Source organism: Myxocyprinus asiaticus, chromosome 19, assembly GCF_019703515.2.
Source record: "Myxocyprinus asiaticus isolate MX2 ecotype Aquarium Trade chromosome 19, UBuf_Myxa_2, whole genome shotgun sequence".
NCBI lineage: Eukaryota > Metazoa > Chordata > Actinopteri > Cypriniformes > Catostomidae > Myxocyprinus > Myxocyprinus asiaticus.
Window position 1 is genome coordinate 39031006 of NC_059362.1, and position 15419 is coordinate 39046424.

Below are 15419 nucleotides of genomic sequence, written 5' to 3' on the forward strand. Positions count from 1 at the left end.
CATGTGATGCTTAAAAAAAGAAAACAAAATTATAATAAAAGTAGTCCATGTGATTTACGTTTCATATTCCAAGTCTTCTGAAGGCATACGATGGTAAAAAAACAAAAATTTATGTCATTTTTCAATCAATCTTAATGTTTGTTGAATGTTCATAAACTATATGAGAAAAGCTTGTTTAGTGTTTAGCACTAAAAAAACACTTCTCGCATGAACACACATGCCCAATTAACTTTTTTCTTCATAAAAATGAAATTCTTATTTGAATTTTGGGTGAAATGTGTCCTAAGCATGTATTCATGTGATTCACCCAATAAGAAAAAACTTTCAGAGTGATCAGTAAAAGATACATTTGTAGATGTGTAAGACTCATTTGGGAACAGGGAAAAATTGTCCACAGGTGTGTTTAACTGTGTGGGTGAAAGATCATTTCGATGCAAAACCATGTCACGAACTTCTGCAGCATAAGAACATTAAACCATACATAACAGAGACCAGAAGACAAAGCTATGCAGTGCAGGCAAAAGAAGCACTCTCATTTTAAAACGCTGACAGCACACAATAGTTTCCTTGAAGCAGTCCAGTAACATTTACACAGACATCCCAACACAGTCATTCCCAGTAAGAAAATATGGAGGCTTATTTTGGCCACCAGAGGATCTTGTCAAACAGTTACCATGTGCACATCCTCTCTCTTGAGGAGCAGTGACGGAACACTGCGTTGACACTTCACGTTCCAACGGCTGTCAGGCATCAGTTTTGGCTCGAGCTCAGGCTCACTACTATGAGAAATCTGATCCCAGGTCAGATGTTGAGGAGAGACATCAGCCAGGGGAATTTAACATGCAATGGTCGAGGAGATCTTGGCAAGTCAAAACAATACTTTCTGAGTCAGGTTGCTGCTATTGCATCAGAGCAGTCACCGCCCTTACGAAAATCGAGAGTTCATGGCAAATGTGCCGCAAATTCGCCACTGATAATTTTCACATGCAAATGAGCTTTGCGGCAAACTTGCGGCAAATCGTCCATTGTTGCCAAAGGTTTGCTGGAGGTTCACCACTACCGGTGAAGAGCTGCAAAATTCTGGCAAATATTTGAGGCCAATCAAAAGCTAATTTTCATGTGAAAATAACAAGCGGCAAATTTGCTGCTAGTTTAGATTTTTTGTAAGGGCAAGGACATTTATTCTGAAAAGGCAAGAGAGGCACTGCCTCCTCAAAACAATTTGAATGAGAAAATAATAATCAGTAAACAAATAAAACACAAGAAATATTAATAAATATGAGATAAGTGAGGTGTAAAACTGAAATGCACTTTTAGCTAAATTCTCTCATTTTCCTATAGTGACATGTTCAGCAACATCACCAGTGGATAACAGTTCTCCACATCACTGTGATTGGTTGATTATCCTTTCATTAAGATAATATCTGCCTATCATGTTCACAACTGTCCACAAATTGGCTTAAATGGGTCAAACCATTGGACATGAATGGACTAATTACAAAATAAACTACTCACCCACTCGGACATCACCACTTCCAGTCACGTTTGAATTGTAATTAACTTTAAATGACTAAACACGAAATTATGTTTACTGATTGTCCAGTCAATAGTCATAAAAGAAGTTTATTATTATGCTGACTTGAAAAAGCCAGAATTCTCTTCTACACTTTAAGCTGATTTGGGATTTTCTAAAATCCTTAAACCAAGACCAAAATTTCTAACTGTAACTCCTCTTAGAGCTTTCAAGCTACAGTACATCCACCAAACTTGGCACAGACCTTCAGATTGTTCTGACTCGCATTGCTGTGACTTTTCTAGCTGATTGGACTTTTTTCTCACAACGGACTATTAAAACTTGGAAAAATCCCATACACATATGCTGCATTCACGTCGTGTAGGAATTACTGTAATTAGGAGATGGCAACTCTGAGGTTCTACTCCTGGGACTTTGGAAGTTATTTGTTTCTATGAAAACACTCATAACACCAAAATGGCTTTGATGTTGATAAACAGAAAATTGTTTATCACTACATTAATTCATTAATTCATCTCCATACTGTATGTTCTTGCAAAATGTTTTAGAACCAAAAAATAAATAAATAAATAAATAAATAAATAAATAAAAATGCTCCAAGCATCAGTGGCATGATAAAATGCCATATTAAACAGAAATATGTGCTCACTACCTTCAACAGCTGAGGCCTCTGCCATATTGGTTCTTTTTAACATGTCAAGTCAGAGTTTTCATAGAATTCAGAGTTTACAACTTGTAATTACGAGTTCTAATAAGACGTGAACGAAGTCGAAATCTCGTAATTACGGTAATTCCGACATGATGTGAATGCACCATTACACTGAGGAATATTTAAATTGGCCAAGACTATTCAAACTCCAGCTGTCAAAAATTCAAATGTGAACAAACCCATACAGGCATTTAGGCCACATCCACACTAATACATTTTCGTTGGAAAACGCATTAGTTTAGCTTTGTTTACGTCAACACGTTTGTGTACGTTTATGCCTGTTTGCCTATTTACTACCGATCTACTTGATCTGAACCTAAAGAGGACTTTCATTGTAGTAACCTTATGTGTTCATGTTGATTTAGTTTTATTAAATAATATTTCTTTGACTTGAATGAAACCAGTTATCTTGCTACCACATGAAACACCTTTTTCAAGGTTACAGTCCCTAACAAAACTTGCATCTTGGGAAGTGCCAATGTCAACTTTAGCTTGCTCACTGTGAGGCACTACTCTTAGTAAAGCTGCTATGGAACAACGTGCTTTGGAACAACAATATGTTGTGAAAAGTTATGTACAAATAAACTGAATTAAATTGACTTTGCCTCTGCATTTGAGAAGACTACCACACGCCATTGGCAGTCATCATTTTACTGTGAGACTTTTATACTAAATGTGAAATTAGGCTCTGCGTATGTGTTGACGAGCTGTAAAGTCAGATCCATAGGAAATCAGGGCCATTTCCCAGTCACCACTCAGTGTGGCTGTAACTTTATTAACATTCCAGTTGCATTCTGGGACATCGCTGTTATTAAGGGCCTCCCACTAGTCCTGAAGGCAGGAACCAAACACTTTGCCAATCGCAACTGTCGCTCGGCTGTTGCCAGGTGATGGTGTCTCTCCTGAGGAGTGGAAAAGGATATCATGCATTCGGAAGTTCAGTGTCGTACATGAGAGGGATAACTAACTCTAATCCTCTTCCTGTTGATTTCACTTAGGATTCCCGAACTGCATCTTCCCACGTTGACACAAATACTTGGCCCCATGTGACATCCTGTGTGGAAGAGGCAAACAATAACGGACAAGTACATCAAGACCTGGGAACTACGCAGGAAGAAATGTACCATAACACCTCAAACACATCAAACCAGGTTTGTTGTGTTCACACCCAGCTTTTTGTGTGTGTGTATGTGTGTGTGTGTGTGTGTGTGTCTCTCTCTCTCGTCATCAAGGCTAATTTCTTGCAAGACAGGAAAGGAATGTGCTTGCATTCGGTAGGTATTTATTCATCTGTGAATATTATTGTGGCACTTTGCAAGGTGCTTTATATCAAACATTTTGCACAAAAATTTTATTAAATTGAAAAAATAAATTAAGCCTTTTCAACAAAAACTATTTGTTTGGACAAATTTGTTCTAGTCATGTTGTACGAATAAATTAATTATGCAAACTAGATGCATTAAGAGTGAAAAGGACTGAGTGGTATTCAAACTCAAAGTCACTGAAAGTCACATTTTTGGCCTTTTACTAAACATTGGCAATTGATATTTTTTTCCAACCCAGTCTCATGAAAATCCGTACATATTTTACAAGTTGGCAATTTTGTATGATTTCGTATGAGTTCGTTCATATAAATTTTTACAATTTCATCACGTGCAAATGCCCAGATGTCTAATGCTTAAGTACATGCGAGTTTCGCAGATGAGGCATAAAGGACATATTTATTAATATTATGACCTTACCCAAACACCTTATCTAAACCTAACCGATCAGTAGAGTGTGTAAACATGATAGGAAGCTGTTGTGTGTGACAGAAGCAAATAATTGTTGCATATTAGATGGAAACGATGTCCAGCGGCATCATTGGCTGTAGTGAAAGTCGTACGAATTCATACGAGTGCAGTCGTATGATATCATACGAATTAGCCAAATTTAGAAAAGAGAATCGTAGAATTTACGATTTCGTCGTGAGAGTGTGTAGTTTTTTCACCACCATACAACAAAAAATAAAGAAATAGTCATGTTTTAATTTGTGAAATTACTAGTACATAATTAAATAAAGTACATGGATGGATGATGTTAGATTTAAAAAATAATGTTTAAAAAATAATGTTTGAATCAATTTCCAACATGTCTGTGTCAGTCTGGATCTTGATTCCGTATATTCAGTATGGCCAGTGAAAATTATTATTGTAGTCCTGATGCAAATGGATCAAGTAAACCTCCATTTTACACATTTGAATGAATTTGAATCAATTAAATTAAGTTGCAGCAAAATTTTCAAGAAATGAGTTGCATTAGCAAATTTTAATGAACTAAATTCAACAATTTGTGAAAATCCATGTTTGCAAGTAATTGTTCGAAATTGAGTGAACAAATATTTTTTTTTTTACAAGTGCCGATGTTTGCAGAAAGTGTTAAACATGGTGAAAGCAACAGACCTTAACTACCAAAAACAGAAAATACTTGCACACTTACTCACTGCTCCAACAATAACTTTAATCCAAAACCATGTGGTTGTTAACGTAACGTTTTGACTCATGTAACGAGTCTTCTTCAGAACGTTACTTTTTCTGAACAAGTCGAAACGTTACGTTAACAACCACATGGTTTTTAATTAAAGGTATTGTTGGATCAGTGAGTAAGTGTGTGAGTTTTTCTGTTTTTGATAGTATAATTTTTTTTTTTATTCGGCACCTTACAAAGTTTGTTTTGGTGTGCGTGTGTTCTTACAAATGTTACAGACCTTAACTACACCACAGTTGTTGGTACATTGCTCAATCCTCTAAAAAACGTGTTAAATAACATCTCTGGAGCCAGAGTAGTTATGCAGTAGATTTTCTCAAGAGCAATTCGCTTTTTAAGCCAGATTTGCCAAGATAAACAACCTAGCACTTGATTTGTTTACGGTAGTTGTAGTTTGCTTTCTACCTCTCTCTTTCTCTATATTTCTCTTTGTCTTTCTTTTATTCCCTTTCTCTTTATTTCTGACTTTCTCTCTTTTTTTCTCTAGCTGTGTAGATGGAGTGGAAATAATAGCGCTAATGATGCTTGTACATTTACTGAATATGAATTCACCTTTGACCTCTGATGCCACACGCAATAATGTCAAAACTCAGACTGCTATGAGTTAAAGGAATAGTTCACCCAAAGATTGCAATTCTGTCATCATTTACTATGATGACAAAAGGATGAGCACAAAATGAGAAAATTAACAATGTTCACACTGAGGGTCTCCTCTTTCTCTGAAAAGCTCATTATCATCAAACATACTGTACCCCACTCTGTTACCTAGATTGTACTTGAGTATTTGTCTTCAGTATTGAAACAAGGGGAAACACACCACACTTATGGACACGCCAGCAAGTGAAGATGTGGCTTTTGACTGCTATTCAAAACTTAAGCAAATGCAGTGGTAGTTGTCACTTTCCATAACAGAACTCTAATTGCTTCATTTTCAAATACCATTAAATAATTTAGCAAAGATATGTTCTATATAACAACATCTGTAGTGCCGGAAATGACTTGCATTAGGCTGAATTGCTTTATATAAAATGTATAAACTCTATATAATAAAAGTTTAATTCTGAGCAACGCATTCCTGACCTTAGTGATCACAGTTCATTAAACGATATACTAAAGAAGTTGGCACTAATTAGTTGTGCTTGCTAAAGCTAAATATGCTAAAATAGCCCTGTTGTTATTGCCCATACTTGAACAATCCCAAAACCCTGAGAATTAAACTTTAACGCACCGTTTGTGCCACAGACCTGAATGATACCTCAAATTATGCTGCCTGTTGAGGAGAAGTGTGCTTTTACTTTTCTAAGCAATTTATGATTACATCTTTCGATGTTCAACTGGTGGATATTAAATCAGGCATATAAATCCCACTTACACTAAAGGAGGGACTAGAGCCATATCTACATTAGTGGCCAAAATATCATATAGACTTGTTACCACCTAGCAACCACCCAGAACATCTTAGAAACCACAACGAATGTCCTTATGTAGCAATTTGTTAGCAACTTGCATTGTAAAAGCACATAGTGGCTTCAAAATTCATGTATGAGGAATGACTGTGTGTAATTTACTGAATGTTGTAGAACATGTAAGTCTCTTCAAGTAATACTGACCACAGACCTTATTTTACTCATAAATTGAAAAATCCAATTCTAAAAATGTATTGCAAATTCCAGAGGAAACCCATGTTAAATTAGCCTTTCGGTTTGGTCTACAAATTGACATGATGATTGAACAGCTCTATTGCTGAGCCTTCAGTATGATATTGTATTATATGCAGTGGCATCTCTAAATTAGGGGCAAGTGGGGCTTAAGAAACAATCTAATTTCCTCAATGTAAACTTCTTTTACATTATGTCCATTATACAAGACAACAGTAGATATGCTTTTGAGAAATTACAGAGTGATGGAAAAAATCTTTATCACATATTAGCAGGTGAAAATGACGATGGGGTCTGTTAATACGCATCTTAATACTAGGGAATAAACAGGGCACACACACACAGCGTGAGTGTGTAAGAGTAAAGTCAAAACTGATGCACTAGGTTAATTCTTTCTTTTCTTTTTTTTTTTATCTGTCAAAATGATTGAAAGCATTTTCATCAAAATTGATAAATAATGGAGAATTTCTGGTTTGCGCAACCCCTGATCATGTTGGGTTAAGTGATTGTTTGTGCCCCACGAGATATAATGAGCCTGAAATGCCACTGCATATACAGTAGGCTACTGTAGAATATCTTCAAAAATAATGACATAAATAGTTTTCATTTATCACTTAATGTCATACAAAGTCCAGTAATCATAAATAAGCTAAATCAATATTCGGTGTGACAACCTTTGCCTTTAAAACAGCACCAATTTTCCTAGGTACACCTGGACACAGTTTTTCTTGGTTGTTGGCAGATAGGATGTTCCAAGCTTCTTGGAGAATTCGCCACAGTTCTTCTATCTATTTAGGCTGTCTCAATTTCTTCTGTCTCTTTATGTAATCTCAGACTGACATGATGTTCAGTGGGGGGCTTTGTGGGGGCCATGACATCTGTTGCAGGGATCCCTGTTCTTCTATTCTAATCTTTTCTATTTGCAAAAGTAATGTTTGGGAGTCTAACATTTATATTTCCTATTGACACACTAAAGCTGAAGATATAAATAACCATCTAAAGACAAACGCTTTTGTGAAACATCTTATGTGCCTAAGACTTTTGCACAGTACTGTATGTATCTATTAAAGTGGTGTTTCTTGACTGAGACTGACACACATTTTTTGCAGAATCAGGTCAAGTTCTTCCAGACTTTCCTCCAAATTGGGAACAATGAGCCCAATCGATCACAGGCATGTTCTTTATGGGAATAATGGTCTAAGGCCAATGTCCAGTGTGCACTGTGGTTGTTTAGAGGCTGGACCCCTCAACCACAACAGAAAAACCTCAACCACAACAGCTGTTTGCCTCGAATGTCCCCTCATTCCAATGTCTTCCATTCTTCAAGAAGACAAATTACATACACAAGCAGTTGGTGCTTGTGCATTGCAAGGGTTTTCATGTAAAAGGATTTTGCCTTTTAGTTATCATAAATGAAAATGTTAAAATAACTGCCCTGGATTGATCTTGAGATAACGCAATTGGCAAGTTTTTTTTGGCTGAACTTGTGATAAGTTATTGAACTTAGAATATCTAGTTAGCTGAAATCGAAAAATATAAGTCAAGAGAACTACGCACATGATGCTCACATATTCAGATTCCCAGCATGCACTGCAGCATGAGTAAATTTTGCAAATTGCAGTGTTACTGTCTTATTTTTAAAATTGTTTACCATTGCTGCTTTTATTTATGCTGTTGGTTGTTGTGTTTGTTGTCACTTTCAGTTATTGGTCATGTAACAATAATTTAAAGCTCATCTTTTTACTCAGTGGTGTGTTTGATGATTGTCACCATCATTGTGATTTGCATGTAAAGTGTTAAGGCCCATGCGTGACTTCTTGACAAGCTAAAGTTTCAATACGATAGAAGGATCAGATGTTGGCCTCTGATCATCAACAAGTCATTTACCATCAAATGGCAGTTAATTTACCTCTAGCAATAGGATAGCTCTTACTACTTCTATGGTTATCAGTAGTTAAATGATAATTTACAGTTTTTCTCAATCAATTTTGTAGATTTCTCCAAACTATAACACCGTGTAACAATTATTTATTTTTTTTTTTTTTTGGTTCCTGGGTAGTAAGTGTTATTTCCTAATTGCTTATACCTCAAAAGTATAGAAAATGGCTATTATTCCCTACAAACTTTGCTTTTGTGACAAGGACAGTGATATTTTGAAATGTACCTATTTTCCAGAACATTCCAGATAGATTCAGTGCTGAGTGAACTTGGAGTAACTTCTAGAACTTTCTAGAACTTTCCAGTAATATAAATAGTAGTATAAATACAGGGGCCTTAAGCCCACCAGTTCAGGTTAGTTTCAGCTTCCTAAGTGGATACATATCAAGACCTTGCTGGATGCCTTGAAGTATGATGAGTATGGCTGGGAGGTCATAGGAGACTTCAAAATGGTGGCATTCCTGATGGGTCTCCAAGGTGGTTTTACCAAGTTTCCCTGCTATCTTTGCCTCTGGGACAGCAGGGACACCAAGGCACACTACCACAGGTGGGACTGGCCACAGTAGACCGAGTTCTCTGTGGGGAGGAACAACGTCAAGTGGGAGCCACTGGTGGACCCCCGGAAGGTGCTGATGCCACCACTACACATCAAATTGGGCCATATGAAACAATTTGTCAGAGCTTTAGATAAGGAGTCGGCAGCCTTCAAGAACCTTCAAGACTTCTTCCCTAAGCTGTCTGAGGCAAAGGGCAAAGCCGGTGTCTCCGTCGGACCACAGATAAAGAAGATCCTGGAGTGCAATGAATTCCCCAAGAAGCTCACTAGTAAGGAGAAAGCGGCTTGGAACAGCTTTGTCGCAGTGGTTTGGGGCTCAGTTTGTACCTCTTCTTCATGTTGTTCTTCCTCTTCTTCTTCTTCTTCTTCTTCTTCTCCCTCCTCCTCATTGTTTATTTGCTCTGAATTTTCATATTTTATCCGTTTTACAGATAGCAAAGTCATGATAGTTGTGTGAAAATTTTAGTAAATTGCATTTTCTCTGCTGTGTGCATTCCTAACACAGCAGATATCAATATGAAGGCATTTGACAACCTGACATGTGCATTTGAGAATATGACTTTAATTTAATTGTCTGTGTTAACAGTTTTAAAAGCATGAATCTTTGATCAGAGAAATTTGTGTGTAGTGTTTCGAGAAAATGATGAAAATCATGAAACATGTCTGTTTAGGACAATTACAATGTTCAGATGGCTATGTTCATTGTTTTGAAAGCAGTGACCTGAGTTTGGAGAAATGTGTAAAATCGATTGAGAAAAAACTGTAAGTAATTGAACTTCTGTATTAATTTTGAATTGAATTAGTTTAAAGTTTATTTAAAAAGACATTAAGCTCATTTAACAACTTATTTTTATTTATAAGTCCATTTTTATGTTTTGTTTAAACAACTTTCCCTCTTAAGTTGACATCTTAAAATTTTAAGGCAGCACTTTTTTACATTTTTTACAGAGAACACAGTCCCATCACCATCAATGGAGCACCAGTGGAGAGAGTCAGCAGCTTCAAGTTCCTGGGTGTCCACATCACTGAGGAATTCACATGGTCCATCCACACTGAAGTCGTTGTGAAGAAGGCTCATCAGCACCTCTTCTTCCTGAGACGGCTGAGGAAGTTTGGAATGAACCGCCACATCCTCACACGGTTCTACACCTGCACTGTAGAGAGCATCCTGACTGGCTGCATCTCCGCCTGGTACAGCAACAGCACCGCCCTCAACCGCAAAGCACTGCAAAGGGTGGTGCGAAGTGCCAGACACATCATCGGAGGTGAGCTTCCCTCCCTCCAGGAAATATATACAAGGCGGTGTGTGAAAAAAGCTCGGGGGATCATCAGAGACTCCAGCCACCCGAGCCATGGGCTGTTCTCACTGCTACAATCAGGCAGGCGATATCGCAGCATCAGGACCCGCACCAGCCGACTCCATGATAGCTTCTTCCCCCAAGCAATCAGACTCTTGAACTCTTGATCTCCCACGATCAAAATACATCAGCACTGCACTTTATTACTCTACTCTTATATCTCACACCGGACTGTCATAAATTATATTATTATTATATATATTCTCTCTTAACAACTTACTATCAACCGACAGCCTGAATGTCAATATAGTACAATACAACCTACTGTACATTCTATATATACTACTATATATATATATATATATATATATATATATATATATATATATATATATATATATATTTTTTTTATTTTTTTTTTTATTGAATAATGTGTATCTATATTGTGCATATTGTAAACTGTACAGTGTATGTTATTATTTGTATACTGTGTTGTGTGTAATTGTGTATATTAGACTTTAAATTGTGCTGTGTTAATTTGATGTTATTGTAAATTGGTATATGTCTCATCACTGTCACGACTGCTATATTGATCGGAACTGCACCCAAGAATTTCACACACCATTGCACTTGTGTATATGGCTGTGTGACAATAAATGTGATTTGATTTGATTTGACTTTTTTAAGCTGAAACGTAAAGATTGTACAGTGTAATGATAAACACACTGCAACCAAGGTACGCTATTCCCTAACGTTTTATTTTTATATTTTTATAACACTGACATATCTATGTTCTACACTATTTCTACAACTCTACGATTAAGTAAAGCAGGACATTCAGCACTTGTTGCTCATGCATTGAAGTTAATGAAAATGAACAACAAAAAATGAGTATAAGATCGCAGTATATCACAATTTTGAATAGCAATACAATAATATAAACAATCACAATATTTTTATATTGTCAAGCAGATATTAATATAATATCGTTTAGCCAGGTCCTTGCGGATTCCCACCCATAGGCTGATAATCTTTTACCCTAAACACAAGGAAAATGTTGAGTTTTCTAACTGAATTCTCTTACCCATTTAAAAAAACCTGTGAATGTGGCTGTATGACAACTAAAAAAATATCATCAAACAGACTAGGAAAAAAGAGCTTGTACAGTTTTGCAGAATAATATGCACACATTTTTCCCTCTCCTGTTGTTTGTACCCTTGTCCTCAAACATGGTGAAAATAAGCCTTTGATTTTCAGTTCAAAGTGAGAGCCACACGGAACAAAGTCTCTCAGCACCCACCTCTAGCCCACAACCTTGGCATTGACAATAAAGTTAATCTACTCTTAGCTTTACAGTTCTACAAACAAAACATTTTAAGGTAAAAATACCAAAATAATGAATTCTATCCATCACACAAAGTGGTTTCACAGTGAGGGGGAATAGAGGTACAAGATCTGACTTTCCCAACTGGATAGCATGGATTTGCTTAATCATTTGACTTCTCCTCAGAATGCCCCTGCCTCTCTGCTTTTTAACTCTAATTAATTTGAATGTGCCCCATTTTCTGGGGTGAACTCAACACATTTTTTAAAGAGTTGTGAAGATCTTGTGAGGAGTTCTTTAAAGGGCAGTAGATTTAGTTTCAGTTTATTTTAGCGGATTAAAGCACCTCCTTCCGTTCTTCCATCCCCGAAAAACACGCTTTCAGAATTGCTCAGTGTCTGCTGAATTGTTTCTTTGAAGAGGACAGCCGAGGCCTCCATTGCATGGATGAAAAACTAGCATGAGTCACCCTTAAAAAATAAAAATTGCCAATGAGATATCATTAGTATATCAATTGTTTCTCCTAGACATCAGTGAGGTTAAATGGAGAGCAATGAAGACCTTGTCTCCTGCTTCTCAAATCCAGTGGTGGTTCTAGCTTGTATGGTGCTTTGGGCGAAACCCGCTTCAACGCTTCAACATGGGGGGGATGTCCACGGGTGACTCGGATTCACTTTTTACAATGTACACTCAGATTTGCCTAGGTGCTAGCCTGCAATCAAACACCAAAAATCATTCTATCCACATTAATTATAGCTTTATACCTTTACTGTACATCAGCAATGGTCTTATTTGCATCTATTTATTTCTCCTTTAGGAGAAACATAAGATGCAAATCTTATAATTAAAATGAACTTGAAAACTCGTGAAAGAGCAACCTGTAAGCAAAAACATATTTCTTCAGGGAGCCATTTATTGTTTAAAACTTATGAAGTTTCATAGACTAAGTCAAATCTTGGCACAACATGTTTGCTTTGGTAAGTTATATCATATTGGTGCTGAACTATTTTGAACACCATAAAGCCCTGACATGATGAATTTGAGGCCAAATATATTTTTATTTATTGTTTTATTATTATTTTTATTTTTTTTAACAAATAAATGATTGCCATTTTTAAATATCTGATCTGAGATTATCTAACCCTGGAATGTCTATATGAACTGAATTAGAGTGGACATAAAAACGCAATATTTACTGAACTCAACAAGCCCCAGAAATTGCTGTGTCTGGATGATTCAGCAGCTAGAGCTACTCTGAGCTAACATGATACACCGCAGGATGTCAACCCTTTTCTCTCTCTCTCTCCCTTTTCTCTCTCTCTCTCTCGCTCTCTCTCTCTCTCTCTCGCTGTCTCTCTCTCTCTCTCTCTTTCTTTCTCTTTCTTTCTCTCATTTTCACTCTCTCTCTCTTTCTCAGACACACACACAGAGAGCTGCTAGAACAGGGATTACAGCCAATCCAAGTTCTTCTTTTTTTCCTGTTTGAACCACAGCCTTCTGTTTTTAGTGACCAATTACACTGAGGCTGGATCAGCACACTGCACATGTCCAAGCTGCCTTTCATAGACTCTCTACAGTCTGCCTGCTTGGCCGTGCATGTGAGGACACTGAACAAACACCACTCTATGCCCAATTATGAAGGCGCCTCTATTAAAGGATGCTTCTGAACCATATAAGAAAAAGCAGCTGTTTTTTAATCCCACTCGGGTCACCATCAAGAACCAGAAGAGGCTGTTTTAAGTCATGAAAAGGAAGCTCTCATACATATGATGTGTATAACCACGCTGTATTTTAAAGGGATAGTTTACCCGAAATTCTTTCATATTCACCTCATTCCAAATTCATCTGACTCCTGTGTGGAAAACAAAAAGAAATATTTAACTGAATGAAAGTCTTACAGGTGTGGAAAAACATAAGGGTAAATTAAGAACTTTCATTTTTGGGTGAACTGTCCCTTTAAAAAAAAATGCAACAAAGCAATGCAAAGCAAAGCTTGATATGATGCATTGTGGCCTAGTTTTTTTCTAAGTGATGCTAAGTCATGGGGGTGGGGACTTGAATTGTTCCTGGCTAGTCAACCCAATTACAGCCAGGCTTTTTTCAGAATCTGACATTCATTAATTGTACAGAAATATTGACCTATTGTTCATTTCCACTCTCTGGAAATTTGTGATCAGTTTAGATTAATAAGCACTGAGTGGCTGTAGTTTGCTATTGATTGTCACAGAAGCCAACAGCAGTTAAAAAGAAATCCCTAGTGAACCAAATGAGGTGCAATTTGTTTGTTTCTCTTGAAGCTTGTAAAGTGGAACCATGTGAAGCAGACTTATATCTCTGAGGACTTTACAAATAATTGGAACTCTCAATTCCTGGTTACCACGTTTCAAACATAATTACAAGTTGCAGGCATAGCTTGGTTTGTCTGATGTGGTAGTTTAATTTGCTTGCCGCTGAAACCAGCATCAATAACTTCAGTTTTTGCATGTTTTTATTTATTTATATATTTATTTTATTTACCCAACACAATGCCAAGGCATAAAACCGGACTACAGAAAAGCAGTCTTTAATACCAACTTACAATGCTTTCAATAAGCCTGAATGCACTTTCCATTTTCAATGTCAAAACCTCAATTTCAGTGTTACATTTAAGAAAATGGTTAACCAAAGAGTTTTGTACTACATACTTTTTGTTCTGAAAGAAATTCTGTATTTGGAAACCTAGTAATACAGCACACAGATGTTTTATTTATTTATTTATTTTTTTCTGATTTTGTCCTTGAGCAGAAATATTCTATTCAGGTGATCAGTGCTGATGACAGCTGGGATGTAATGATGCAGAAGACCATTCTCCTCTTGACTTAAGAGCTGTCCAGCATGTACTAACCCACACAGACAACGTGACTCCTTGCTAGATTGTCCAGTCCGCAATGCTCCAGATTTAATTATCTGTACAGCCACATTTGGACAACACATATTTTATCCAAGATGACACTGAGTCTGCATACAGAAGGGAGGTTGAACGGCTGGCTCCCTGGTGTAGTCAAAACAACCTGGTGCTGAACACGCTCAAAACCGTGGAGATGATAGTGGACTTTAGCGGGAACACCCCAACATTGACCCCGCTCACCATTCTAAACAGCACTGTGGCAGCAGTGGAGTCATTCAGGTTCCTGGGCACTATCATCTCACAGGACTGAAGTGGGACACCCACATTGACACATTGTGAAAAAGGCCCAGCAGTGGTTGTACTTCCTTCACCAGCTGAGGAAGTTCAACCTGCCAAAGGTGCTGTTGATACAGTTCTACTCAGCAGTCATTGAGTCTGTCCTCTGCACTTCAATAACTGTCTGGCTTGGTTCAGCTATGAAATCGGACATCAGAAGACTACAAAGGACAGTTCGGACTGCTGAGAGAATTATTGGTTGCCCCCTTTATTTAAACTTGAACCTATTCCTATGGAGATACAAGTACTAAATGTACGGTTCTGTAATTGAACTGAATCCGGATATACTGTATACCAACACTTGTATATGTTAAAAATATACTAACAAAATTGTCTAAAATAGTTTGTCTTAATTTCCTAAGTGAGAATCAATTAAAACTGCATAGACACTTGCTGCAATAGTAGCTGGTTAAGAATGTAAGGTAAAACATCACTTTGTAACTTATGAATACCTCAAGGCTGATGCCAGAAAATCAAACTTAAAACTCTTTAAGGGCCTACTGTAAGATGGTTTTCACTCCTTGTTAGTTTAAACTGGTCTAGCGTGTCCCGAGTCTGGCTAAGCTGCTATTCAACTGGTTTAGCTTGTCAACCAGCTGGTTTCCCACCCTAACCAGCTGACAAGTGACCAAAACCCCTCTGAAATCAGCAAA